The following is a 26,985-nucleotide window of genomic DNA, read 5'->3' on the forward strand; positions in this document are numbered from 1 at the left end:
AGGCCAGGCTCCTGCATCGTCCAGCAATTCCTTGCTACCACTCGTAGGTTTTTTGCAAAAAAATGTGAAATTGTGCAAAAAGAAAAAAATTTCCACCCCAAATGATACATACCAGTCCACTGTATAAAGTGGTGTATGGTACACAAAACAGGTGACAACTTTAGAAAATCATCCACCAAAAAAAAAAAAAAAATGCAGCACAAATGCAAAAATAAATAAATAAAAAAGCGCACTTGCGCAAAATTTGTAGACGTGAAAAGTAGTCTAAAGGCAATGATACATGTCCCCCCTGCTGTGGAAATTTTAATTCCAGACTCGGATAAACAATGAGCTTTTTCTGCAGAATCCTAGCACCGGCTTGTTCTGCCAGAGCCTGCGGAATATACGGACATCACGTGGATGGGGCTTCAAGGTTAGACAACATAAATGCAGCCAAAACGTGTCAATCAGTGGCTGGCAAACGTGTGTGGCCATTGATCACTCATGTGGCCACACCCTAAGAGCATGTTCACATGTAGGATATATTCTGTGGATGCAAGGAAACCCACAAGTAAGGGTAGGCTCACACTACAGAAATTCCACAATTGTCAATGGGATTCCGCTGCAGTTGACATACCGGACAGAATGAACATGTCCACACCTTTGGTGGAATTAGCCTGTAGTAACATCCCCTCCCCTTCATCCATCCATTTTACCGTCGGATTTCCTTGTTTGAATGTACCCTCTAGGCTGCCATTACATCGTCTGGACCTCCTTATCGATCAGAAAAACAAGGGGCGTGTATAAAGTGTCATTCACAAATATAACTGTCCCTCATTAATATATATCTGTGTATGGAAGCATAGCTCTATAGCCCCGGACCACCCAAATACGTCAGAGGTAAGGATGTGATACCTCGCGTCACGTCACAGCCCTCTCCCTGGTAGAAGCCATTTTGTCAGGGTTCTCACAGGGCTCAATAACATACCGGTCTTCGATAAAATGGTCTCTCTCGCGCGCACACACATTTTTGGCACAAGACGCTACAAGACAACTGTAATTCCTACCCAGTACAGTATCAGCAAGCCAATCTGCGTCAGGAAGGAAGCAACAAGAGGCCTATCAGGAGCATGACGGAAGCATTCTAAACCAATCAGCAGCCGGGACCGAGCGAGCGCAGCCAATCAGCAGCACGGGCAGAAGTACCGTAGCCAATGGCAGTGCTCCTGGGGAGGGTTCTGGTGGGGCGGTGTCCTAGCTGGTCTTGTTGGTGGTTCCCCGGTGTAAGGAGCGGAGACCCCGGGGTTAAGGTGAGGGGTGACTGTTTACATAGTTTTACCTAAGGTGGAAAAGTTATTTACTACTGAAGTGTTAAGACTAAGTAATATGTGACCTGTCGCAACTTTTGTAACAATAAGGGTGAGCAGCCATAACTTGTCAGCATGGGTCTATGTGTTGGCAGAAGGCAGAGAACTGTTCTGGGGCAGAGAGTGACCTGTGGCTGTATGAGGTCCCCTGCTGTATTGTTGGGTTCTATAGTGGCAGCAGGGAATTCAGTGGAGTGTCAGCCAGTGCCATTACATAGCTGACAGCCCCTACCTTTGTGTTATCAGGGGGTTTCCAGGAATAGAGAAACGGCCGCATTCTAACACAAACAGCACCACTCTTGTCCTCAGGTTGTGTGTGGTATTGCAGTTCAGTTCCGTTGCAATACCACATACAACCTGACAAGGTGTGGTGGCACTTTTGTTTTTTTATAGACCCGTATAACCCCTTTTAAGATGCTGTATCTTTGTTGGTGCTTATTTCTGGTGAGATTGCACCGAGTTTACTTTTTCTTGACTGCAGTACTGCTCACATTCACCTAAGGCTTTGTTCACACTACCATCAGAGGCTGTGTTCAGAGCATCTGTTATCTGTGTCAGATTTAAAGGGGTTATCCAGTGAAAAACAACTTATCTAAGTGGTCGGACCCCCAGTGATTTCCAGCTGTCAGTGAGCAGGTGCTAAGCTATGCCATGGAGAAGAGGCTGTGATCTTCTGCAGTGACATACATCATCCCCATTGTGCCCCAAATAAACAAAAAGGAAAACAAAAGCCCAACATACTTCCCAATATATCAAATGCTAAGGCAGGGTGCACATTGCCCATAGGCCACTTCCTCCCAGTCCTGATCTTATGCACACCATGAGTTTCAGTTCCTTCATCCATTTTTGTTTCATATTCTTCTGTAAATCAGATTCTTTCACGTCTCTGATTGTTACCTTGTGAATGAAAGTCACCGCTGAACGGAAAGGAAGTCCTGTGCTATTTTACTCTGTCCCCAGCAACTTCCTAGTTCATGGATGCTCTGTTGCTTTAGGGCCCATTCACACTATATAATCTCTGCCTGCGTATATTATTGGCAGAGATTCTATCTGCAGTGGGCACCACAAAATAGGGGACACCTCCCAATAACGGACACCTCCCAATAGCGGACATTTTTTAATTCCCCGGCTTCGTCCCATAAGACTTAATGTAGTTGCACCCTCCGAAAAGGCGACACTCCCAATAACGGTTGCGGACACACACGAAAGGGGACAAAACACTCCCATTAGGGGACAACCAGGTTTGTGTGCCTATCCTACCTTGTACACAGGGCCTCTGTCAGGGGGTACAACCAATTCCAAAGTAAGGTATTCCCACCCCTCTGTGCCATTTCTCTCCCCCCCTCCCTTGCCATTTCATTCCTGCTTTATCTCCCCGTGCCATTTCATTCCCCCTGTGCCACTTTATTAAGAGGGAGATGATGGATTTACACAGAGGAAAATAAAGGGGGAATGAAATGACACATTGGATCAAGGGGAAATGATGTAGCCCAGGGGGGAAATTATTCAGTAATACTGCTTTTAATCATGTTTTATAGGTAACTAGCTGAGTACCCGGCGTTGCCCGGTTTTTCCTTCCTAATCCCTGTGGTGGAGGAAAATAAACAAAGGAGGAAGCTTTTGACTTCATATCCAGTCCTCATATATTCTTGTCTTATCCAAAGCCCATATCCCGACGTCCTATGCTGACTTCCCATCCCGTCCTCATATCCCGACCCGTAATATATGTACCAGGTATTGAAATATCTTCAGCCGTACAGAAGTTATGTGGGAACATACATTTCCCATTGATTTGCATGGGACTTTAAATAAAAACCCCGACCCTCACAGATGGGGGTAGTTAAGGGTTAAATTAACTGTCCTATATTTTAAGTGGACATATAAGTAACATGTGACCAAGTATTATCGAAATATATCCAGCCGTTTGGAAGTTATGCAGGAACATATATTTCCCATAGACTTGTATAGGGATTTTAAACATAAACCCTGCCCCTGGCAAATGGGGGTGAGTAAGGGTTAAATGACCTATCCTATGTTTGTTGGTGACATATAAGTAACATGTGTGCCAAGTTTCATTTTTAATATCTTTAGCAGTTTGGACGTGATGCTGGAACATACACACATACATACATACACGCACACACACACGTTGAGTTTTATATATATATATATATTAGCTGAATACCCGGCGTTGCCCGGTTTTTCCTTCCTAATCCTTGTTGGGGAGGAAAATAAACAAAGGAGGAAGCTTTTGACTTCATATCCCGACCCCCTGTCCCCGTCCTCCTATCTTGACCTCTCGTCCCCGTCCTCCTATCTTGACCTCTCGTCCCCGTCCTCCTATCTTGACCTCTCGTCCCCGTCCTCCTATCTTGACCTCTCGTCCCCGTCCTCCTATCTTGACCTCTCGTCCCCGTCCTCCTATCCCGACCTGTAATATGTGTACCAGGTATTGAAATATCTCCAGCCGTACAGAAGTTGTGGGAACATACATTTCCCATTGATTTGCATGGAACTTTAAACAAAACCCCCAACCCTCACAAATGGGGGTAGTTAAGGGTTAAATTAACTATCCTATATTTTAAGTGGACATATCAGTAACATGTGACCAAGTATTATCGAAATATCTCCAGCCGTTTTGAAGTTATGCAGTAATATATATTTCCCATTGACTTGTATAGGACTTTAAACATAAACCCCGCCCCTGGCAAATGGGGGTGAGTAAGGGTTAAATCACCTATCCTATGTTTGTTGTTGACATATATGTAACATGTGTGCCAAGTTTCATGTTAATATCTTTAGCCGTTTGGACACGATGCTGGAACATACACACACATACACACGTTGAGTTTTATACATATAGATTACACTCTGGAGTGAGTACAGTACAGTAAATATACAATATAACAATAGCACTAAAAAGGATGTGATAGCATATGTGGCGTGCCCAACAAAGCTGCTATACTGAAGGTATGGATTCCCGTATACCATACAACAATAGTATATGTATAAAAGTTAAACAGTAAGCGCTATATGGGACTTATATATTTGTACTGTAACTGTCCTGGTTCGCGGTTAGCCTTGCAGCCAACAACCATCGGGCTAACCGCGAATTGGGACAGTTACGGTTGAGACGCTGCCTTCCGGGGCGTTCTACCGTTACCTCTCACACATTGAAACTGACATTTTCCTGCACTTTATACAACTTGAAGCATTACCGAATGTATAACGCACTGAAACTGCAGGTACCAATAATTGCATGGATGAGCGGAGAGAAAGGGTTTGCCACATTTCACTATGCGTAAGACTTTGTTTTTATTCATTCAGCAATTCCTATATTGGAGGAACACTTTAAATTAACATTTTAAATCCACTGCGGATAGGTACGATGTGCCTCCCCCTAGTAATTTACAGGTCCTCACCTATACCATATATACTCGAGTATTATCCGTTCCGAATATAAGCCGAGGCCTCTAATTTCACCCCAAAAACCCAGGAAAACCTATTGACTCGAGTATAAGCCAAGGATGGGAAATGCATTATCCCCCCGACATCATTTCCCCCCCCCCCCCCCCCGTCATCATCTCGCCTTCCTCTGTCATCATCCCGACTCCCACTGTCCTCATCCAAACCCCCCCATCCCTCCTGTCAACCTCCAGACCCCCCTCATCCCCCATCATACAGATCCCCCTTGCCCCCCATATCATTATCCAGATCCTGCTCAGAGCCGTCATCCTATCACCGGCCGCAGTAATGTCCCGCCTCGGCCGGTGACAGTGTCCCTGTCACCGGCCGCAGTGATGTCCCGTCTCGGCTGGTGACAGTGCGCTCAGCCTATCACCGGCAGAGGCGGGACATTGATAGGCTGAAAGCTCTGTGATGTTCCCATACCCAGGAAGCAGCAAGAGCAGCGGAGGGACCGTGAGGCTGGTACCGGGGGAATGTAGGAAGGTGAGTTAAAGTTTATTTTGTTTATTTCTGAAGCCCAGGCTCAGGATAGTACAGTACAGCGCAGCGGCTGATAATTATTTGGGGGGGAGAATCAGCGCTTGCGGGTGACATATGATTAGTTCCCCGATGTGGGGGACAGCGCAGCGCTGGGCTGATAATTCATTGGGAGGGGGTGGGGGGGGGCAGAGAGAAGCAGAACAGCGCTCGCGGGTCATATATAATTAGTTGCCGCTGTGGCTGATAATTCATTCATTCGAGGGACCCAACCGGTATTGCGGTGTAGGAAAAAAATGTATATTGTGCAGGAAAAATATTTCGGTATAAATCGGTATTCCACCCAGCACTACTTGCACATCGCTCCTGTGATTCTTCTACCGCTATACACCAGCACTCTTCAATAAAGTTATGTACCTATTTTAAAATAATGTTTGGGTTTTAGTATTTATAAGTCCCACATTCTTACGGTTTAACTTTTATACAAGTACAGTACAGTATTCCATCATTTAGAAAGATTTGAGCTTTTTTTCCCCAATAGGGGACATCTCTCGATAGTGGACTTTTTATTCCCTGTTCGGGTCCGCTATTGGGAGATTCTACTGTACTTTGCTACAGTGCAGACCAACTGGGCAATAATAATTGTGTGACAGTGACAGAACCCTGATATAAACGTACAGGGGTACATGCAAAAGATGATACAGACAATAAACAATGCTGTCAAAAACGGTCACCGCTGGTAATATGAATCTGCACTGAATCCATGTTCAACCTCATTCGGCCCAAAGAGGAAATGTTAGTATACAGACATCAGCCCAAACACCCGCGGAGGAGCAGAGACTCTAGTACAGCAATTCAGTCTGCACGGCATTGACTGATTCTGTGCGGAATTCTACATGAAGTTAACATTGTTGTGTATGAAGTTTCTGCTGTCCCGTTCACACGCCAGATTTTCCAATGCAGAAATTCTGCATTCTGGATTCCTCAAAAATAATTAATATGTCAATTCTTTTTGCGGAATTCCACTGCAGAATCCTGTTAAAGTCAATGGGACTCCGAATTCCGTCCAAAATCTGTGTGTAGAGCGCAAGAAATTCTGCATAAAGAAGCACAAATTTGTGCACATTCTGCTCGGAATTTGCAAAATTGAAGAAAATCCGCTGCCAGCTTAGAAGAACGGAGTCTGAGTAGAGGCATGGAAATTCCACCGTGTGAACATAGCCTTAGGCTGGATTCACATGGCAGAATTTCATTACTGAAAATAATCCTTATCAGGAACTTCCTCTGACATCAATAAGGGTTTCCATTCCACAAGGAGTCCTGGAAGACTTCCCCTCCACATGGAAATTTAGCTTCAAATTATGTGTGAACAGAAAGACAATCTACTGTGTTTGGAAACCTTTTAAGGCTATCTTCACACAGAAAGATTAGGCTGCATATTTTCTTGCGGAACATCCGTAGTGTAACTTCATGTATATTAGCAGTAGCAAATCCCTGCTAAATTATCTAGATTTATTTTAGTTTTGCTGTTGCAAATGGAGATATGTAACTTTAAACAAATGAAAAAGAAAAACTATTCTTTTCAAATCGGCCGTTTTCCACAGCAAAATGTGCAACATATACAGTGTGTACAGTAAATGGCTTGGTTTGCACTGAATTGTGTGTGCATCTAATTAATACATCTTATACTTTTAAAAGGGATTTAAAAGAAAGTATATGTAAACAGATGCTAAATGCAGATTGTGCTGTATGCTATAGGGACTGATCAGTTTCCTATTGACCTACATTAAATATTAATGCAAAAAAAATTGCAACATTTTGTTTTCCTGCTGTATACCATAGGGTAGTTTAGTACACTTTGCTATACATCAAAATTAAACATAAGGGGAATTCATAATTTATGGTCTACTCTCCGTGCAGGTTTAGAGCACAAATGTTGCGGTAAATTTGACGTGCGTGGGACAAATTCATCAAATGTTGCACAGCACTTGATAAATTTGTTGCATGGCCAAATCATGCTCACAGTTTAATGCTATTTTAGGGCTGGTTGGAGTTAGACTGAGTTTGTGTGTATACGAGGTAAAGTGCGACAAATTTATAAGTTTTTGTAAAAAGCCACACTTGATAAATCACTAACCTTTGCAAAAAAACACTTCCAAAGCAGTCCACAACGTGGTTATGATTCTGAAATGCTCAGCAAACAGTCGCATGGAAACTGGCTATTACAATTTTAGACAAATTTAGACAAAAAAAAACAAACAGGGTAAACAGTTTGATGAATTCTCCTCCAATGACACTGATACTAAATGTGTCAGGGTGAAGCCACACGAGCATGCTAAAAATGTAAGTTTTACTCACAGAATTTTGTAGCCATTAACACGGAGTGTAGCCGGAAAGTTAACAACCTAGTTGAAAATTGCACCCGTTTGATATGGCCTGGTTTTGGCCTCTACGTATGACACTTTAGGAATGGGGCACGTTACTTACACTTGTTGAGAGGACATCAAAGAGCATCGTGCTTCAGTAGTTCTTTCATGTACCTGGCACCTAAAAGCGCTTGTCATGAATCTGCCAATGACAAGCCGAGAAACCGCTTGTTCGTTGCCTTATTGGATCTTTTGTGCAGGCAATAAAATCAAGATATGCAGTTGACAATGATAAAGTTTATGGCCACATGAATGATCCAGTGATCGTGAAGCCCAGCTTGATTGATTTAAGCCTTGTAAAGGCACCGATGGGCGCTCATTATTGGGAGCCCATGAGAACCTTTTAAGGATAGGGCCACACGGGCTGTATTTTGCTGTGTATTTGCTGCAGTGTATTTTCTTCCCAATTAAAGTCAATGGGTAGAAAAATCAGCTTCAGAAAATATGCAGCAAAATACAGCCCGTGTGACCCTACCCTTATAGGGGTACTCTGGCGTTTAGACATCTTATCCCCTATCCAAAGGACAGCTGCCACGCCCCCTCCCGTCACGCTTGCATGAGGGGCGGAGCGTGACGTCACACCCCGCCTGCCCCGTGGTCGCCGGTAATCAGACCCGGAGCGAACATGCTCCGGGGCTGATTTTAACTGGGGTGCTGCGTGCAAGATCACGGGGGTGCCCAGCGGAGGGACCCCCTCGATCAGGCATCTTATCCCCTATCCTATGGATAGGGGATAAGATGTCTAAGCGCCGGAGTACCCCTTTAAGGGGTATTCCCTTCTCAACTACCATAGCTAAACTTGTGGGACATGTAAATTAAACCATCTGTGTGTGTATGTTTGTGCGTGTGTGTGTGTGTGTGTGTGTGTGTGTGTGTGTGTGTGTATGTATGTATGTATATATATATATATATATATATATATATATATATATATAATATGCATCCTCTAAAATGTTTGTAAATATTTTATTAAAACTTTTCCTGTGACAACTCTAAAGCTAAATATAAAGTAGTGAGTGCACAGTCTTAACTCAACACACAGCCATTAATGTCTAAACCTTGGTAACAAACGTGGGTCCAATTAGCCATTTTCCCTCCCAGTGTCATAGAACTCTTTAGGGTTACAGGTTTTAAAATCTGCTGCATGTCAATTAATGTCTGTGGGGAAGGTAAAATCTTCAGCAAATTCACATCAAATCCACATCAAAAACCACACTTAGGCTAGGTTCACACAGCAGAATTTCTGGGCAGAATTTCTGCCGGAGGTCAAGCCGGTGGCGCTAGGACCCATAGACTGCAATGCATTTCTGGGTGGATCTTTTGGGAGATCTGCTCAGAAATGTATTGCCATCTATGGGGACGGCAATGTAGTCCGCACGGTCCTAGTGCCGCCGGCTCAATCTCCAGCAGAAATTCTGCCCAGAAATTCCACAGTGTGAACCTAGCCTTAGGGTCTAATCACACGGCGGAATTTCCTCAAGCGGAATTCCGCTTGAGGAATTCTTCCTCAAATGAAAGGCCAATACACCTCTGTAGGAGTCCACACTCCCATTCACACTTTTGCAGAATTTCCGCTTGGATTCCGCACCAATTCCACACACAATCCACACATGCAGAATTGGAGCGGATGAGCGGAATACCTCTGCCGTGTGAATAGACCCTTAGAGTACCTGTCATCAAACCATATAACCATATTTTGTAAACTAATTCATATTATGTTCCCTAGCTGCTCCTAACACCCCTCCTGCCCTTAAAAATTTTCTTCCAAGCTTTAACCCCTTAAGGACCAAGGACGTACCGGTACGTCTTTGGCCCTGCTCTTCTGTACACAGTAACCCAGCGTCATATCATGGCGGGCCCGGCGTCATAGTGAAGCCGGGACCCGCCTCTAATAGCGCGCAGCACCGATCGCGGCGCCGCGCGCTATTAACCCTTTAGCCGCGCGCTCAGAGCTGAGCCGCGCGGCTAAAAGTGAAAGTTCCCGGCTAGCTCAGTCGGGCTGTTCGGGATAGCCGCGGCTAATCGCGGCATCCTGAACAGCTGACAGGACAGCGGGAGGGCCCCTTCCTGCCTCCTCGCTGTCCGATCGCCGAATGACTGCTCAGTGCCTGAGATCCAGGCCTGAGCAGTCATGCGGCAGAATCGTTGATCACTGGTTTCTTATGAGAAACCAGTGATCAACATAGAAGATCAGTGTGTGCAGTGTTATAGGTCCCTATGGGACCTATAACACTGCAAAAAAAAAGTGAATAAAGATCATTTAACTCCTCCCCTATTAAAAGTTTGAATCACCCCCCTTTTCCAATAATAAAAAAAACAGTGTAAATAAAAATAAAAATAAACATATATGGTATCACCGCGTGCGGAAATGTCCGAATTATAAAAATATATCATTAATTAAACCGCTCGGTCAATGGCGTGCGCGCAAAAAATTTCAAAAGTCCAAAATAGTGCATTTTTGGTCACTTTTTATATAATTTAAAAATGAATAAAAAGCGATCAATAAGTCATATCAATGCAAAAATGGTACCGTTAAAAACTTCAGATCACGGCGCAAAAAAATGAGCCCTCATACTGCCCCATATACGGAAAAATAAAAAAGTTATAGGGGTCAGAAGATGACAATTTTAAACGTATTAATTTTCCTTCATGTAGTTATGATTTTTTCCAGAAGTCCGACAAAATCAAACCTATATAAGTAGGGTATCATTTTAATCGTATGGACCTACAGAATAAATATCAGGTGTCATTTTTACCGACAAATGTACTATGTAGAAACGGAAGCCCCCAAAAGTTACAAAACAGCGTTTTTTTTTTTTCAATTTTGTCGCACAATGATTTTTTTTCCCGCTTCACCGTAGATTTTTGGGCAAAATGACTGATGTCATTACAAAGTAGAATTGGTGGCGCAAAAAATAAGCCATCATATGGATTTTTAGGTGCAAATTTGAAAGAGTTATGATTTTTTAAAGGCAAGGAGCAAAAAACGAAAATGCAAAAACGGAAAAAACCCCGGTCCTTAAGGGGTTAAAAGCTCTATATCATACTATTCCCCTTGCTCACATTGTGTGAACTCCCTGCAGTAGAAAGTGGGCGTTCCCCAGCAGGGGTGACATCACTGAAGCCTGTGAGAGCTGTGCCTTGCCATGCCACACACACACACACTTCATGAGTTTGGTCTCCATCCAGGCCAGGAGGAGACCAAACTAATTGACTTACGGCAGGGAACAGAACAGAGCCACCTAGTGGACGTTTTTTTTTTTTTTCAATCACGTTAAAAACCTACTGTATAAAGGTTGAGAATTTTAACAGCAAGTAAATAACAAAGTGTCTTATAAAGACATTGTCGTTCTCAGCTTTCACAACAGCAGCAAGACTTTCACAGGAGACCACACCTGATCCTTTAGGTGCTCAATCCCTGTAACACAGTGAGTGTACACAATCCAGTATAGAAGTTAAAGGAGGCACTCTCTTGTAGATCAGGTTTTCAGCTCATCTTTATTCCATTTTGTGCAAAAACATTGTTTCCAGCAGGGCACCGGACAAGCAAAGTGCAGAGATGATAGATATTACGTGCGGATTGTGCTTATTTAGATCCCTCCGAAGAAGCGCAGGCCGCGCAAAATAGTTAACATCTCTGCATTTCTTTTGTCCGGCGCCCCGCTGGAAATGATGTTTTTGCACAAGATGGAATAAATTTGGGGGGGTGGGGGAGAAATACAGTTATATACCATTTAACCGCCATAAGTTACCAAAATACTGTGGTACACATTTTTGGTCATACAGCCCAGCTCTACTACCTACTATAATGATACCTTTAAATTTTTCAATAACATATTCTCTGAACCAAATATATATAATCAGTGAAGTGAAATTGAAATAGTGAAAGATAATTTTGCAAATTTGGTGGTTTTCTTTTATGCGCCATTTACCTTTTGGTTGAGCTAACATGTTATTTTGATACTTTAGGCCGGCCTGATTACAGTAATACAAGATTTGTATAGTTTCCGTCATGTTTTACTAATTAAAAAAAATTCTGAACTTTAAAAAAAAAAAAAATATTATTGCCATTTTTGACCCCTGTAGCTTTTTTTTTATTTATTTATTTTTTTCGCATACCAGGCTGTATGAAGGCTCATTTTTTGCGCCATAATATGTTTGTTGTATCGGTACCATTTTGGTATTGATCTGACTTTTTAATCGCTTTTTAACTTTTTTATTTCTGGTATATAATAAAAATTGCAATTCTGTGGTTTTGGTATTTTTTTACATTTACCGTACGGGATACATAATGTTATATTTTAATAGTTCGTACAATTACGCGCTCAGCGATACTAAATATGTTTATTATTATGTTTACATGTTTTTATATAGGAAAAGGGGGGATTTGAACTTTTAAAATGGAAGGGGTTAATGTAGGTCTTTTAACCACGTAGGTCTGTAAACACGTCCATTTTTTCTGTGACTTAACGCAAATAGACGTGTATACACGTCCAATACATTTTCTATCACCATGTCCGTTGGCATGGTGATAGAAACGTCATCTCAGCTATCCTGGACAGCTGACCGATGACACTATGCAGCAGGGGACCAATCAGACTGGTCCCCTGCTGCAGATCGTTGTCATTAGTCAGTCAGTTAGTCACTGACTAATGACAATGACTTGCGGGGTTCCGGGCTGATCGGGTCTCTGGTGACCCGGTCGCCCGGAAAATAGGGATGATCGGAGCAGTCAGAGACCGCTCCGATCCATCCTGAGTGATAGGAGCGAGGTGGCAGCTGCCACCTCGCTCCTAAACCCTTGCCATTGGTCGTTAGGACTAGCGACCAATGGCAGGAGGGGGGCGGGAGGTTATAGGTGAAATCCCCGCGTTGCCCCGCCCCTGGATGTCGGGGGAGAGCGGGGGGAAGATGGCGGATGGTCCCGGGACCAGCGATCATGTCCCGGGACCAGCGATCGTGTCGGGACCCGCGGCGGTATCCGGACCGACAGCGCGGCAGCGGCGGACGCAGCAGTGAAGATCAGCGGTAAGTGATCTTCACTGCTGCGTTCCAGGAATTGCCAAACTACAACTCCCAGCAAGCCCAGACAGCCAAAGGCTTTCTGGCCATGCTGGGAGTTGTAGTTTTGCAACATCTGGAGGCCCACAGTTTGGAGACCACTGTGCAGTGGTGTCCAAACTGTGCTCTTACAGATGTTGTAGTTCTGCAACATCTGAAGGGCCACATGTTACAGAACTACAACTCCAAGCATGCCTGGACAGTCTGGGCATGCTTGGAGTTGAAGTTTTGCAACATTTGGAGGGCTACAGCTTGGACACCACTGCACAGTGGTCACCAAACTGTGACCCTCCAGATATTGCAAAACTAACTCCCAACATGTCTTTCGGCGGTCTGGCCATGCAGGGAGTTGTAGTTTTTCAACAGCTGGAGGCACCCTTTTTGGGAAACACTGAGTTAAGTAACAAACTCAGTGTTTTGCAACCAGTGTGCCTCCAGCTGTTGCATAACTACAACCCCCAGCATGCACGGACAGCCAAAGGACATGCTGGTAGTGGTAGTTTTGCAACAGCTGGAGGTTTGTGCCCCTCCCCCCCATGTGAATGTACAGGGTACATTCACACGGCAGGGGTCTACAGCGAGCTTCTTGCTACAAGTTTGAGATGCAGCAAGTTTTCCGCCGCATCTCAAACTCCCAGCGGGAAGCTCGCTGTAGACCCCGACCATGTGAATGTACCCTAAAAACACAACACTATACTACATTACACAAAATAAAAAGTAAAACACTACATACACACATACCCCTACACGCCCCCCCCCCCCCCCCCCCCAAATAAAAAATTTCTCATATGACACTGTTTTCAAAATGGAGCCTCCAGCTGTTGCAAGACAACTCCCAGTATTGCAGGACAGCGATTGACTTTCCAGGCATGCTGGAAGTTTTGCAACAGCTGGAGGCACCCTGTTTGGTAAACACTGCCATAGGGTATTTTTGGTATCGGAGGCAAGTGTCATTCTTGCATCCGGTTCAGTCCTTATGCAAATCCCTTATTTAGTCCTCAAATGCACATGGCGCTCTCTCACTTCAGAGCCCTGTCGTATTTCAAGGTAACAGTTTAGGGCCACATATGGGGTATTTTCATACTCAGGCTTTTTCTCCTATTACCCCTTGTAAAAATGTAAAATTTGGGGGAAAACCAGCATTTTAGTGAAAAAAAAAAAAATAATAATTTACACATCCGACTTTAACGATAAGTCGTCAAAAACCTGTGGGGTGTTAAGGCTCACTGTACCCCTTGTTACCTTCCTTGAGGGGTGTAGTTTCCATAATACTATGCCACGTGGATTTTTTTTGCTGCTCTGGCACCATAGGGGCTTCCTAAATGTGATATGCCCGCCAAAAACCATTTCAGAAAAATTCACTCTCCAAAATCCCATTGTCGCTCCTTCCCTTCTGAGCCCTTTACTGCGCCGATCGAACACTTTACATACACATACGAGGTATTTCCTTACTCGAGAGAAATTGGGTTACAAATTTTGGAGGGATTTCTCTCCTTTTACCCCTTATAAAAATACAAAAACTGGGTCTACAAGAACATGCGAGTGTAAAAAATGCAGATTTTGAATTTTCTCCTTCACTTTCCTACTATTCCTGTGAAACACCTAAAGGGTTAACACACTTACTGAATGTCATTTTGAATACGTTGAGGGGTGCAGTTTTTATAATGGGGTCATTTGTGTGGTATTAAGAAGGCCCTTCAAATCCACTTCAAACCTGAACTGGTCCCTGAAAAATTCAGATTTAGAAAATTTTGTGAAAAATTAGAAAATTGCTGCTGAACTTTGAAGCCCTCTGATGTCTTCCAAAAGTAAAAACATGTCAACTTTATGATGCAAATATAAAGTAGACATGTTGTATATGTGAATCAGTATATAATTTATTTGGTATGTCTATGTTCCTTACAAGCAGAGAGTTTCAAAGTTCGAAAATTGCTAAATTTTCAAATTTTTTATGAAATTTTTGCATTTTTCACCAAGAAATGATGCAAGTATCGTCAAAATTTTACTGCTATGTTAAAGTAGAATATGTCATGAAAAAACAGTCTCTGAATCAAATTCATTATTAAAAGCATCCCAGAGTTATTAATGCTTAAAGTGACAGTGGTCAGATGTGCAAAAAACGCTCTGGTCCTTAAGGTGAAAATGGGCTTGGTCCTTAAGGGGTTAAACTTTTATTAAAACTTTTTTTTTTATGCACCTTATTAGACTTTTAGTAGGAATCATTAGATTCCTCATACAGATCAATAGAGTTCTATTGAACTCCATTGATCTGTGTGCTCTGCGCTCCATTGATAGAGCCTAGTCCAGCCAGGCTCTATCAATGACAGAGCCACGGACAGCAGAGAACAGAGGTAAGCCCTCCGGCTACCTCTACCTCTGTGACGTCCCGTCTGCAGCTCTGGCCAAGACTGGCCGCAGACGAGCACCCTGATACCGGAGGCTGGGAGGAAGGTGAGTTAAAGGTTTATTTGTTTTATTAGACAGTCTGGTCTTATTGGTTAATATATTCATTTCACTACACAACTGCTTTATGTCATTATTTGTTGTTTTTTGTGTCACCTCATTGCAAAAGGTTTGTCTATGGAGTAATGGCCGTGCATTTTAGATCAGATTCGGATAGTTAGACCAGCTGAAAATTCTTTCTACATTTATAGTGTAGTTTACAGATGTACTTGTGTCCTTGAGTTAACATCTGTACAAGTCCCCTATACTGACTTGTCAGGAGCAGTCACGTATTCACTGTTCTCTCAGCTGCACAGACCTTTGACACTGGAGCAAGGTAAGGAAGATATTTGCTCTTGACATGCTCAAGGAAGTATTTTGGAGAGGGGCTTTTCATCAGTCATATAAGACAGCTGTTAACATTTTGCACATTCTTTTTCTAGTGCTACACTTGAAACAAATGGAAAAAAAAATTAAGGGTTTATCCAGCCTTTTAAAAAAAATAATAATAAAAAAAAATTATATATATTGAATTCAGGTAGAAAAAACGGGCATGGTCGCACATCTACAATCTTTGTATAATGATCTAATTGCTTCTCAGCATAATATCAAAAACTAACAGGTTGTTAGTATACATTTTTGATCAAAAAGTACAAGCCCACTCGCCATGTCAAGGCCACCTATTTAGAGTGGGTCCCTAACGTCCCTAGCATAAAATGGCGTAGCACCGAGCGGCGACCACCACCACCGCGGCACCAGTGCCCACGGGTGGGGGGGACCCACTGGCAGAGCGGCCCCAATGCCACTCAAACCAGTCTATGGGCCGCGCCCCCCCACAGACACGGTGCCACGGCTTGTGCAAGATTGTAGATGTGCACAATGTCTGTTTTCTACCTGAATTCATATATATAAAGCAAAATCATCGGTAGTTGCAGTATCTTGTAATACCTTTTTTATTGGACTAACAAGATTTTGTAGAGACAAGCTTTCGGGATTCCTCCCTTTATCAAGTCATAAGCATTTCTGAGCTCACAAGGAGAAAACACAGGTTCTATCTCACAAAATATGCAGGGGTTAAAACATTAGTGGAGAATGGACATTAAGTTGGACCATAAATTGTATAGCAATAGGACGATAGATACAGATAAGGATGAGGAGGAGGGAGGGGGGGGGGGGGGGGGCTGGAGAGCAGAGCTCAGAAATGCTTATGACTTGATAAAGGGAGGAATCCCGAAAGCTTGTCTCTACAAAATCTTGTTAGTCCAATAAAAAAGCTATTACAAGATACTGCAACTACCGATGATTTTGCTTTTTGCATCACTGGACTAATACGGCTATTCCTAACTAATATATATATATATATATATATATATATATATATATATATATATATATATATATATAATAATGAAGGGGAGGGGAACAGAGAAAAAAGGCATACTTACCTGGCCATGGTCCCCTGCAGCTACTGTTGACCTCTGTCTGCCTATGCAGTGGGAAAAATGGGTGCTTGGTAAAGATTTTCCAACACCAGAATTGAAATAAAATCGTGCACAGTGCTGCACTATAGTATATTTTTTTCCATTAAAGTAAATAAGAGTGGAGGTATAATTTACATATTTAATTTAGGATCTTTAAAAAAAAAAATATTTTACTGTATAAGATAATGTTTCAGTTTTTATTCTGCCTACTGGGCCGATAAGCTGACACTTCCTGTTCTGTAAGGATCATTTTGCAGCATTTGCCTTCTTTATGATCACAGAAGGATTATCATAAACGTTGACACCAGTGTGTAGTTAAGATAGAATCGTACCATTCAGAGTAGCTGATGGTCAAAGCTCACCTCCTCCCCTCACTGTACAATGTTCTCTACATAGGTCACAGAGCATGCCTAGAAAACCCTCCTATTGAAGTAATTAGGGTCTATTGTGCCTATGTTTATTGAGCTGTAAAGCAGATCTCTAAATGTTGTCCTTAGCAGCTAAGGCAAGATGGTCACCCCACAATAATGCACTAAAATGAAATAAAAATTACAATTAGGCTGTTTTTGTTTTGTTTTTCTATGTTACAGTATCTGGCACTGGGGCAACATAGTGACTTTGATGGCACGACAGCAAGTCACATTGTGACCAAAATAATTTGTGCTACCTGTTGTTGAGCAGCTTTATTACAGTTGAGGTTTGGCTGTATACAACATTGCCAAATTGCACTGAACTCACATGCAACTTGCTGTGAGGTCAGTAGTTGCAAAGTTGCATGCGACTTGTGACCAAAATATCCATTAAGGATGGATTTTTTTGCACCTGTCTCGCCACAGTTTCTCTGTCACGTGCAACATTATTAACTAATGTTGCATGATCTTTGTATAACATGAACAAAGTAGCTGTAATCCCAAGCCTTCTCCTCCCTATTTTATTGATAGGAAATCTGTACTGATGACATGAATGAAAAGGGTATACCCACACATGTAGATTTGTGGCAGAAGGTCCTACCAATGTCCCATTCTGCTAAATGGGGCTTAGGGTGCATTTTCACCACGTTTTTGAGATCCAGGTGCCGGATCCGACTGGGAAATTTTAAAACCAGTTGCTGCTGTATTCTAGCTGGACCGGTGCCGAATCTCATTCATTTAAATGGGCACTCATTAAAAAATGTTTTGCTGTTGTACTCCTTATGGTAGTACAGTAAGGGGTGATGCAGCCTTAGCCATACATGGCTCACCCCAGACAATGAACTGCTCTGGTCTATGTGTAGCAGAGTGAGGGAGGAAGTTCTCCCCTGTATGGCTTCAGATGATGTCACGCCTGCTGGGGAACGCCCCTTCCCAGTCTGTGAATCTGACTGAGACTGCGCAGAAAATACAGAACAATATTAAGGTAGAAAGCTAAAAAAAAATTAAATAACGGTAGGGGGTGGTTTATCTTGATTGGTGTAGTGAATTGTGAGGATTATAAAATTTAAAATCATGAGAGGTGCTCTTTTAAATGTGACGACTGGGGTGACTCTTGTCGGCTCATTTTTGCCCCATATCTGGTTTTGTGGCCGGACTGAAAACCGCAGCATACCACAGTTTGCAGTCCGGCCACAAAACAGGCAGACGGATCTCGGAAATGTGGTGTGAATGCACCCTTAAAGAAATTGTTCACCACAGATTTTCTGGAACAACTGATATGTGATCTTACTATAAATGTTCCACTGGTTTAAGCACATTTACAGTAATTGGTACTATAAGCAATGTATCATTGATGATCATGGCATCTTCTGGATGCATAGGGGGATTTGACATATAGTACTTATTCAAATGGCAGTTTTTTTATATTGCCCAAGAGGGTTTATAGTTGAAACACATTAAAGGGGTTATCCAGGACAAAACTTTTTTTTATATATCAACTGGCTCCAGAAAGTTAAACAGATTTGTAAATTACTTCTATTAAAAAAATCTTAATCCTTTCAGTACTTATGAGCTTCTGAAGTTAAGGTTGTTCTTTTCTGTCTGAGTGCTCTCTGATGACACATGTCTCGGGAACCGCCCAGTTTAGAAGAGGTTTGCTATGGGGGATTTGCTTCTAAACTGGGCGGTTCCCGAGACATGTGTCAGCAGAGAGCACTCAGACAGAAAAGAACAACCTTAACTTCAGAAGCTCATAAGTACTGAAAGGATTAAGATTTTTTAATAGAAGTAATTTACAAATCTGTTTAACTTTCTGGAGCCAGTTTGATATATAAAAAACATTTTTTTCCTGGATAACCCCTTTAACCCCTTAAGGACTCAGACCATTTTGGCGTTAAGGACTCAGACAATTTAATTTTTACGTTTTCATTTTTTCCTCCTTGCCTTCTAAAAATCATAACTCTTTTATATTTTCATCCACAGACTAGTATGAGGGCTTGTTTTTTGCGCGACCAGTTGTCCTTTTTAATGACATCACTCATTATATCATAAAATGTATGGCGCAACCAAAAAACACTATTTTTGTGGGGAAATTAAAACGAAAAACGCAATTTTGCTAATTTTGGAAGGTTTTGTTTTCACGCCGTACAATTTATGGTAAAAATAACATGTGTTCTTTATTCTGAGGGTCAATACGATTAAAATGATACCCATTATTATATATTTTTATATTATTGTTGCGCTTAAAAAAAATCACAAACTTTTTAACCAAATTAGTACGTTTATAATCCCTTTATTTTGATGACCTCTAACTTTTTTATTTTTCCGTATAAGTGGCGGTATGGGGGCTCATTTTTTGCGCCATGATCTGTACTTTTTTTTATACCACATTTGCATATAATAAACTTTTAATACATTTTTTATAATTTTTTTTTAATAAAATGTATAAAAAAAGTAGGAATTTTGGACTTTTTTTTTTTTTTTTTTTCGTTCACCGTACGGGATCATTAACATTTTATTTTAATAGTTCGGACATTTATGCACACGGCGATAACAAATATGTCTATAAAAAATGTTTTTTACGCTTTTTGGGGGTAAAAGGAAAAAACGGACGTTTTACTTTTTTATTGGGGGAGGGGATTTTTCATTTTTTTTTTACTTTTACATTTTTTTTTACACTTGAATAGTCCCCATAGGGGACTATTCATAGCAATACCATGATTGCTAATACTGATCTATTCTATGTATAGGACATAGAACAGATCAGTATTATCGGTCATCTCCTGCTCTGGTCTGCTCGATCACAGACCAGAGCAGGAGACGCCGGGAGCCGGACGGAGGAAGGACCTCCGTCCGGCGTTCTGAATGATCGGATCCCCGCAGCAGCGCTGCGGGCGATCCGATCGTTCATTTAAATCGCGAACTGCCGCAGATGCCGGGATCTGTATTGATCCCGGCACCTGAGGGGTTAATGGCGGACGCCCGCGAGATTGCGGGCGTTGGCCATTGCCGGCGGGTCCCTGGCTGCGATCAGCAGCCGGGATCAGCCGCGCATGACACGGGCATCGCTCCGATGCCCGCTGTTATGCACAGGACGTAAATGTACGTCCTGGTGCGTTAAGTACCACCTCACCAGGACGTACATTTACGTCCTGCGTCCTTAAGGGGTTAAAGGGGTACTCTGGTGGGAAAATGTTTTGGGAAATCAAGTGGTGCCAGAAACTTAAACAGATTTGTAAATTACTTCTACTTAAAAATCTTATTCCTTCCAGTACTTATTAGCTCCACAGGAATTTATTTTCTTTTATGTCTGACCACAGTGTTATCTACTGATGCTTCTATCCATGTCAGGAACTGACCAGTGCAGGAGAGGTTTGCGATAGGGTTTTGCTTATATTCTGGACAATTCCTGACATGGACAGAGGTGTCAGCAGAGAGCACTGTGGTCAGACAGAAAGAAAAGTAAAAAAAAGAAAAGACCTTCCTGTGTAGCATACAGCAGCTGATAAGTACTGGAAGGATTATTATTATTTTTTTAAATAGTAGTAATTTATAAATCTTTTTAACTTTCTGGCACCAGTTGACTTAAAAAAAAAAAGTTTTCTACTGGAGTACCCCCTCAAGGGGGAGATTTATCAAAACCTAGAAGAAGAGTTGTGCAGTTGCCTATAGCATTTTTCCCAGGCCTCTTTAAAAATGAAAGGAGCAATCTGGTTGCTATGGGCAACTGCACCACTCTTCCTCTGCACAGGTTTTGATTAATATCCTCTTAAAAGCTGTATGGTCGAGAGCTGCTTTGAAAATACTGTGGAATTATATATAATATATATATATATATATATATATATATATATATATAATTAGCTGAGTACCCAGGGTTGCCCGGTTTTTCCTTCCTAATCCTTGTTTGGGAGGAAAATAAACAAAGGAGGAAGCTTTTGACTTCATATCCCGTCCCCATATATTGTTTTCATATCCCGATCTCCTATGCCGTCGTCCTATCCCGACCTGTAAAATATGTACCAGGTATTGAAATATCTCCAGCCGTACGGAGGTTATGTGGGAACATACATTTCCCATTGATTTGCATTGGACTTAAAGGGGTACTCCGCCCCTAGACATCTTATCCCCTATCCAAAGGATAGGGGATAAGATGTCAGATCCCCGCGGTCCCGCTGCTGGGGAGCCCTGGGATCCCCGCTGCGGCACCTTGCTATCATTACAGCACAGAGCGAGTTCGCTCTGCACGTAATGACGGGCAATACAGGGGCCGGAGCATCGTTACGTCATGGCTCCGCCCCTCGTGACGTCACGGCCCGCCCCTTTCAATAAAAGTCTATGGGAGGGGGCGTGGCGGTCGTCACGCCCCCTGCCATAGACTTGTATTGAAAGGGGCGGTCCGTGATGTCAAGAGGGGGGGAGCCATGACGTAACGATGCTCCGGCCCCTGTATTGCCCGTCATTACGTGCAGAGCGAACTCGCTCTGTGCAGTAATGATAGCAAGGTGCCGCAGCGGGAATCCCAGGGCTCCCCAGCAGCGGGACCGCGGCGATCTGACATCTTATCCCCTATCCTTTGGATAGGGGATAAGATGTCTAGGGACGGAGTACCCCTTTAAAACAAAAACCCTGACCCTCACAAATGGGGGTAGTTAAGGGTTAAATTAACTATCCTATATTTTAAGACGACATATAAGTAACGTGACCAAGTATTGTCGAAATATCTCCAGCCGTTTGGAAGTTATGCAGTAACATATATTTCCCTTAGACTTGTATGGGACTTTAAACATAAACCCCGCCCCTGGCAAATGGGGGTGAGTAAGGGTTAAATCACCTATCCTATGTTTGCTGTTGACATATAAGTAACATGTGTGCCAAGTTTCATGTTAATATCTTTAGCCCTTTGGACGTGATGCTGGAACATACACACATTGAGGAAGATTTATCAAAACCTGTGCAGAGGAAAAGTTGCCCAGTTGCCCATAGCAACCAATCAGATCGCTTCTTTCATTTTGCAGAGGCCTTGCGTTGCCCGGTTTTTCCTTCCTCATCCTTGTTGGGGAGGAAAATCCACAAAGGAGGAAGCTTTTGACTTCATATCCCGTCCCCATATATTGTTGTCATATCCCATATCCCGACCTCCTATCCTGACCTCCTATCCCGACCTCCTATCCCGTCCTGTAATATGTTTACCAGGTATTGAAATATCTCCAGCCGTACGGAAGTTATGTGGGAACATTTCCCATTGATTTGCATGGGACTTTAAACAAAAACCTACCCGGCGTTTTTTCCTTCCTAATCCTTGTTGGGGAGGAAAATAAACAAAGGAGGAAGCTTTTGACTTCATATCCCATCCTCATATATTGTTGTCATATCCCAAAACCATATCCCGTCCTCATATCCCGACCTCCTATCTTGACCTCATAGCCCGACCTCATAGCCCGGCCTCATAGCCCGGCCTCCTCTCTCCGTCCTACTATCCCAACATCCTATCCCGACCCGTAATATGTGTACCTGGTATTATTGAAATATCTCCAGCCGTACGGAAGTTATGTGGGAACATACATTTCCCATTGATTTGCATGGGACTTTAAACAAAAACCCCGACCCTCACAAATGGGGGTAGTTAAGGGTTAAATTGACTATTACTATATTTTAAGTGGACATATAAGTAACATGTGTGCCAAGTTTCATGTTAATATCTTTAGCCATTTGGACGTGATGCTGGAACATACACACATACATACACACACGTTGAGTTTCATATACCGTATATAGATAAAATAGATATAGATATATGCCCTCCCCAAACCGTGTATAATTCGGCTAACTGGTGACCTGCTAGGCTAACAGCCTTGCTGGAGAAAGGATACTTACCGTGAATGGACCTATGGAGATGCTGGAGCTAGGAAAGAGTTAACTACTCTAAGAGTTCGGAAACAGTTGCTGGCTGCCAGAGAACAAGATGGAGTCTTCAGAATATGGAGAGCAACTGCGCAGGCGCTCAGATTACATCAGAGGTTACCATAGGTTACCATAATCCGACCTTCTCCTGACGTGGGCGCAGGCTTTTTGCCTTGTGTCTGTGTAGTATTCTTTAACCACGCTAACGTGGCGAATTGTATATATCAATGCATGTCCGGCACAGTGGTGAGTGTCCACCACTATTATGATATGAATTTCTTATTAAGCATCAATTAAATCGTATTTTTAATCTAGCACTGCACTTTATATGGATCGCTTGTGATCCTCATAAGTTTTATGCACAATTTTATGATATTACTGCACTGTATACTTTTTGGAGATTGTACACTATATTTTATATAATATATTATTATGATTTGCACTTTATTGGAAATGTGATTGTATATTGTACTAAGTACTATTTAAGCACCTAGTTGTAACTCACTTGCCATGCTTGAAAAAGGCAGCGAGAGGCTGCGGAAATGTCACACATGTTGTAAGAGGATGGAATAAATACCACACGTTTTATTTTGCACAAAATCCTTTGTGTGCTGCTATCTTTTGTCTATTATATATATATATATATATATATATATATATATATATATATATATATATATTACACACACACACACACACACACACACACAAAAGGATACGTCAGCCAGCACTATTGATTCCAAACTATTATATGGACCTGGCTTACAGGTGCAGGCTGCTGGGCTAAATATACAGCAACAGAAGAATACAGCAGCACACTGCTAGCACAAAGATATAGATAAAACATGAGTATATAGATACAACATGAAAAGCTATACAGCTATGGTGTAATAAATGGAAATATAAAATTATGAAATTATGAACTAGTGAGGTACTTAGCTTGCAATTTGGCGGCCAAATAGCTTGGACCGTCCCACCGCGATAAGGTGACCTCATATGGGACGGACCCTACACTATGAATATGCCTCTGTGTGATTAGTTCAGCAGGCATTGCAGGTGTCTGGGATGTTTCAGATTCTGCAATGCCTACTGAACTGATCACACAGTGGCATATTCATAGTGTAGGGTCCGTCCCATATGAGGTTACCTTATCGTGGTGGGACGGTCCAAGCTATTTGGCCGCCAAATTGCAAGCTAAGTACCTCACTAGTTCATAACTTCATAATTTTATATTTCCATTTATTACACCATAGCTGTATAGCTTTTAATGTTGTATCTATATACTCATGTTTTATCTATATCTTTGTGCTAGCAGTGTGCTGCTGTATTCTTCTGTTGCTATATGTATGTATATATATATAACTGCTCAAAAAAATAAAGGGAACACTAAGATAACACATCCTAGATCTGAATGAATGAACTAATCGTATGAAATACTTTTGTTTTTACATAGTTGAACGTGCTGAAAAGAAAATCACACACAAATTATTAATGGAAATCAAAATGATCAACCCATGGAGGTCTGGATACCTCAAAATCAAAGTGTAAAACCACACTACAGGCTGATCCAACTTTGATGTAATGTCCTTAAAACAAGTCAAAATGAGGCTCAGTAGTGTGTGTGGCCTCCACGTGCCCATATGACTTCCCTACAATACCTGGGCATGCTCCTGATGAGGTGGTGGATGGTCTCCTGAGGGATGTCCTCCCAGACCTTGACTAAAGCATCTGTCAACTCCTGGACAGTCTGTGGTGCAATTGGGCATTGGTGGATGGAGCGAGACATGTCCCAGATGTGCTCAATCGGATTCAGGTCTGGGAAATGGGCGGGCCAGTCCATAGCATTAATGTCTTCCTCTTGCAAGAACTGCTGACACACTTCAGCCACATGAGGTCTAGCATGGTCTCACAAGAAGTCTGAGGATCTCATCTCGGTACCTAATGGCATTCAGGCTACCTCTGGCAAGCACATAGAAGGCTGTGCGGCCCCCCAAAGAAATGCCACCCCACACCATTACTGACCTATTGCCAAACCGGTCATGCAGGAGGATGTTGCAGGCAGCAGAACGTTCTCCACGGTGTCTGTCACATGTGCTCAGTGTGAACCTGCTTTCATCTGTGAAGAGCTCAGGGCACCAGGGGCAAATTTGCCAATCTGTTTTCTGTGGCAAATGCCAAACGTCCCTGGACATCGGGCCCTCATACCACCCTCATGGAGTCCACCATTTGAGTGGACACATGCACATTTGTGGCCTGCTGGAGGTCCTTTTGCAGAGCTCTGGCAGTGCTCCTCCTGCTTCTCCTTGCACAAAGGCGGAGGTAGCAATCCTACTGCTGGGTTGTTGCCCTCCATGCTCTGGATACTATGCTGACAGACACAGCAAACCTTCTTGCCACAGCTCGCATTGATGTGCCATCCTGGATGAGCTGCACTACCTGAGCCCCTTGTGTGGGTTGTAGACTCTGTCTCATGCAACCACTAAAGTGAAAGCACCGCCAGCATTCAAAAGTGACCAAAACAACCAGGAAGCATAGGAACTGAGAAATGGTCTGTGGTCACCACCTGCAGAACCACTCCTTTATTAGGGGGTGTCTTGCTTATTGCCTATAATTTCCACCTGTTGTCTCTTCCATTTGCACAACAGCATGTGAAATTGGCAAAAAATGTCCATTTGACAAAAGCATGTGGACAAAAAAAATTCTGCTTGCAGTTTTTTTTCCCGCTCTTGTCATGCTATTTAAAGGAGTTCTGAAAACATAGCTCCCCCCGCGGAGCTCCAACACACGTGAACTTTAGTCTTGCCTAATATAAATCTGTTATTAGAATTGTTGTGAGAGGAAACAAGGGAAAATAAGTATTTCATAGCAGCTTGTATTTGCACCTTAAGAGTGTGTTCACATGTGCATATTTGTGCTGCAGATCTGTTGCAGATTTTGCTGCCTATTGACTTCAATGGGCAGAAAAATCTGAAGCAAATCTGCAACAGATCTGCAGCAAAAATATGTGCGTGTGAACGCACCCTGAAACACCATTTGTGGCTGTCTGCATTATGAATATAGGTTCACAGAGTAAAATGTACAGCTTTGATTCCTGCAGCTTGGTGATCTGTAGGAGTTTATATGCTCATATCATTATAAATGACATATGACTGTGTCTATGGACTGATAATGGTATCTGCACTACGATGTGGTGTCTATGATTGTGACATTATTTCTCCTAACAACAAGCGGACCACAGATTGTTTTGCTGTTCCTTGCAACAGTCCAATCTAATCTGTCGGATACCAAAGCAGTGAAGGTTCAGATCTACTACAGTGCTCTCTGTAAATTATAATATACAATTCTCATTAAAAGTACTGGGTTGTCACTGTAAGGGTCCTCTTAGTGGGGCAGACCCATGCCTGATACAAGCGCCAAGGAGATGTGCACTCATTTATTGTCTTTTACGCTCAATGATTGTGGGGGCAGACAAATAAACGCCAGATTGTTCATGCCGGCCTTCATTTACATTTTTGTCAACAAAAGCAAAAATTGTGCCTATGAAAGAATGTGAAAACGTGCACTGCAAAATGAAATAGAATACCCTAAAGATAGAACGCGTGTTATCCAATTACCAATACCAGAATTAAAGATGAAGTGCCTCCAATACTGGCCCTCATCTCCGCCATCAAGTGCTAGCTCGGAGGAAAGAAAAGGGAGGAGCTGGTTTGCCTGAGTTCCCTATTTAATACTGGTCTACAGTTTGCCCTTGTATCCTTGACTTCTCCCATCATGCTTAGTCCAAGCAGTGGGTTAGTTTAGAGAGAGAACTCTCCCCCGCCCGCCCTGCTGCTCTCCCCTGGCTACAGCCTGCCTCCCGACTGTCAAGTCTAGCTCTTCCTTATATCTCCCGGGTGTTACTTTTAATTTGGGACTCCTTATTGGGCTCTTTCCTCCTACCATGGCACTCTTACCCCCCTTTTTAGCATTC

The 26,985-nt window shown here is 42.6% G+C and overlaps 1 protein-coding gene across 1 annotated transcript in view; it reads left to right on the forward strand.

Annotated features, from left to right (window-relative positions):
• Positions 1–1,147: 1,147 nt before the first annotated feature.
• Positions 1,148–26,985, forward strand: part of WASF2 (WASP family member 2) — a 54,801-nt gene continuing 28,963 nt past the window's right edge. The window contains exon 1 of the mRNA XM_056557386.1: positions 1,148–1,289. The gene's annotated coding sequence lies outside the window, so the exon portion shown is untranslated. The remainder of the gene's footprint in view (positions 1,290–26,985) is intronic.

The sequence above is a fragment of the Hyla sarda genome, chromosome 2, assembly GCF_029499605.1.
Source record: "Hyla sarda isolate aHylSar1 chromosome 2, aHylSar1.hap1, whole genome shotgun sequence".
NCBI lineage: Eukaryota > Metazoa > Chordata > Amphibia > Anura > Hylidae > Hyla > Hyla sarda.